Source organism: Ursus arctos, unplaced genomic scaffold (genome assembly GCF_023065955.2).
Source record: "Ursus arctos isolate Adak ecotype North America unplaced genomic scaffold, UrsArc2.0 scaffold_7, whole genome shotgun sequence".
Classification (NCBI taxonomy): Eukaryota; Metazoa; Chordata; class Mammalia; order Carnivora; family Ursidae; genus Ursus; species Ursus arctos.
The window spans coordinates 65047035-65050798 of NW_026623089.1; the positions used below are offsets into that span (position 1 = coordinate 65047035).

The 3764-nt window shown below is 47.1% G+C and overlaps 1 long non-coding RNA gene across 1 annotated transcript; it reads left to right on the plus strand.

Moving 5' to 3' along the window:
* Positions 1-200: 200 nt before the first annotated feature.
* Positions 201-3293, plus strand: LOC130543059 (uncharacterized). Its single transcript, XR_008958085.1, has 3 exons — positions 201-299; positions 1508-1832; positions 2983-3293. It is a non-coding gene; the product is annotated as an uncharacterized LOC130543059 (long non-coding RNA).
* Positions 3294-3764: the final 471 nt, after the last annotated feature.

Here is a 3764-nt window from a genome sequence, read left to right on the forward strand (position 1 = left end):
TTCTAGAACATGAGACCAAAGAGCCCAGCAGTACAATAATCCCCAAGGAATGCACTGCCCAGAATGTCTTATTGCGCTTACAAAAAGGAATTTGTAACCAAGACTGGGAGAAGGACCAAGGCCAGACCCTGTGCTGGGAAGAGCGAAGTGTTATTACGAGTCATCATCAATAATGAAAGCTCTCTACCGCTGCGCTTACTGGAAGTCAGCTGGTGATTCCACTGGCAGTCGGCAAGAGAGGTCCAGCTGCCGCTGCCTCGCTCCCTCCCCCGGGAGACAGGAGTACAATTTGTTTGACGGTAATGACTCCCTTTGCTTCTTCCTCCCTCCTTCCGCATAGACTTGCTTCTCTGCCTTTAAGCTAGAATCTGTTTCGTTCTGTCTACAGAATGAAGTCTCTGGTGGATGCTGGCTCTTTGAATTCATGTGCTGCTTAAGCCCAAGAGAAACAAAGGATAGAAATCCCTCCCCAAATTTGATGTTTTGTATATGTGAATTTGCTTCTATTTTTCTTCTTAGAATTTTAGCTGTAGCATCCACTAAACCTGGTCCTCCCCGGGATCACTAAAGGTGTGCAGAGGGGAGGGGCTGGGAGATTCAGAAGAGGGTGGGGGTAGGAAAAAGTTTCCTACGATGAAGTTAGGGATGAAGATAGGAAACTGAGCACAGGAGGGTCTGCCTGACAGGAGCGAGCAGGCTTGGCTGAGCTCTGGGGTGAAGAGATCACAGAGAACTCTCAAGCCGGACCGCCCCCACCCCTGTACCCTGGGAGGGACCCTGAGGAGTCCCCTCACCTCTGCTTAGCAGGTTGGGTAACAGGTCGAGCTCATCAGACTTTGGCACCATGGGGGTCCAAATGAGTCAGGAGTTAACAACTGAGCCCCAAATCAGAGCATGGCACTTTGGATAGGGGACACACACACTTAAAAACAAGAATGAAAAGAGAGAGAATGAGGGGGAGAGAGGGAGAGAGGAAGGAAGTAATCTTCTAAAGGGAAATTATCTAGAACAAGAAAAAAATCAATATATAGACATGCTGAAATTTAAAAAAAGGAAGAGACTGAAGATTTTTTGAAAGATTTATTTATTTATTTGTTTTAGAGAGAGCGTGTATGCTTGTGAGAGAGAGTGAGAGAGAGAGGCAGAGAGAGAGGGAGAGAGAATTTGAAGGAGACTACACACTGAGCGCAGAGCCCTACGTGGGGCTCAATCCCACCACCCTGAAATCATGGTATGAGCTGAAATCAAGAGTCCATTGCCCAATCGACTGAGCCACCCAGATGCCCCGAGATTTAAAATTTTTAGCAAGTAAAACATGATAAATGGAAAAAAGGTAAATGGAAATTAATTATGAAGTATTTCTTATAATAATTTAAAGTATGTAAAACATTGGTAGCCTCTTTATTTCCTGTGTGTGTGCATGCCTGTGTGTGTGTGTGTGTGTGTGTGTGTGTGTGTTAATTTCAGTGAATGCTGAAAAAGAAAACACATTCACTTTCTGCCTCAGGTTCACAGCCCCTTGCGCCAGCAGCTCCCAGGTGGCGGGTGCTGAGAATAGTTGGAAAACGTCTGGTCCCGGTCCTCAGAAAGCCCACAAGCCAGTGAGACAAGAGAGCATCCAGATGTGGTATGAGGACCAAGAGTGACATTCAAGTTATGGGGGAACCCAGAGACCTTTCTCTAAAGCTGCTGCTGCGTTTCCATGCTTTCCCTCAATTTCCCAGCTGTCAGGTGTGTGAGGCCCTGTCTTCTTGAGGACTTACAGGATGCCTGTCATGTCTCACTGGTGTAAGCTGACCTTGGCTCTCCAAAAGCAGAACTGAGCAGGCCAGGTAACTCGGTGCATTCGGCTCATGTGAAGGGTTTCGTGAAGAAGGGGATTTGTGGTGTTACTGAAAATACAGAGCTCTCATGAAAGATTTCAGCAGATGCCTGAGCCCTTTCATGAGATGGGGATGCCCTTGAATTTCATGGGATGCCTCTATCCCTCTGGTTATGGACCCCATGTGGCTGGTCCAGTGGGGCCTGGGCCTGGTGGGGGGATGAGAGATATGGAGAGGTAACCCCAAATCATGGCCAGCTGGGCCTCACAGCAAGAAGTAAGATGTCAGGCTCAGCAAGAAAATGAGTGTGTATGGAGCATGGGCAATTCATCAGGAACTTTCACACGTGCTTTTATCTCCTGCAATCCCATGAGGAGGCCAGTTAGGTGGGATGGAGTTGGGACAGGACAGAGGCAAACACCCTATGCTCTTGACTTCCAGGCCTGTGTTCTTTCAGGGACATCAGGATGTTTTCAAGACCTTGGTAGGTTATAGGGATATTCTCAGGGAGTCTGTTTTAAAAATATACCCAGGATTTGTGTTTCTCAGGTATGATAAGACATGCAGACATGGAAATGACTCCTGAAAGAAGTTTTTCTGCTCACATTAACTGGGAGGCATGCCATGCAGGCCACATGGAGAAGCGCCGGGATCGGTCAGGGAGGCAGAGGCAGGGGGCGGGGATGTAGGCAAGAGCCTTTACTGTGATTTTCATGGGAAGGAACGGTTGACACAGGGTTACCAGGGACAGGATTGGCTAGCTGAATAATTGTCAGTGAGCTCTGGGGCATTGGGGCTGTCCCTAGCTGTCTGGTTCCTGGCCCTGGGTGCTCAGGGCAGGAGGCTAGTGGCCCGGAGTGTGCGAGAGTGTCATAGAGGAGCTGATTGGGGTGTGGGCTCTGGATTGGCTGGCTTGCATTTGAAAAACTCCCTCACTGGTGATTTATTACTATCTCTAGGAATTGGCTAACCCTGGGAGGGCCAGTCCCTCCAGCGTCAGCACGACCCCAGATGTCAGAGCATCAGGATACAGAAAATAACAAACGATAGTTAACATGGAGTCCAACCATTCTCGATGAAAATGTTTAAGTTATACTGTAATTTCAAAGATAAACTTTATATATATGTATGTATGCACCTCTATTTTTTCTTTTTCCAGATCATCAGGGTGACGAAAGTGAACACTCCCACAGAAACTGTATTTCTAAGCCTTCGCCCCACTGGCAGGACTTACTGATCCCCAGATCATAACAAAATGACAGAAGGAGCTGTAAGAAGGCCAGCTGAAGGCCCAGTGACATCCGCACAGGCTCTGCAGATAGAAAGTGGGCGTGCAGGGAGAACGGCGGGAGAACTGAGGAAGAGTACGGCAGGGTGGGCACGCCAAATTGAAAAAGAACCTGCTGGGGCCGTATTCACACTCTGAGAATATCTATGTAGTGTCTTCAGAACAACATCTGACACATTAGAATAAATGGGTCTAGTTTTAGAGATATTTTTTGTCTTATAGCTTTTTTAATATTCCTGTGTTTGCTAGGTTTTATAGTTGTATAAGAGCTGTATACAGAATGTAAACCTAGCTTTACGTGTGTACTTTGTAAATAAAATACATACGTAAAAAATACAACAACAAAACAAATCAACATCAGAGAACTGTCAGAATTTTTTTTTTCACAGTAATCACAAAAACGCCAGGTGTTCCTCAGTTTGGAACTCAGCTGATTACAGGTCCCTGTGAGGCCGGCATAGCTCTCCTCTGGGGTGTGGCGGCTCCATGAACACACAATCCCTGACCACACAGAACAGCCTGTGTTGACGATGTGCGCAGACGCACGTTTGACTTTCTCCTGGGTGTGGCACGTGCTGGTGCTGTGGTGGCTGCAAACACAGTCAGTGGGACAGAGATTATTGTGGTAAAATAGACACAGCATAGTATTTACC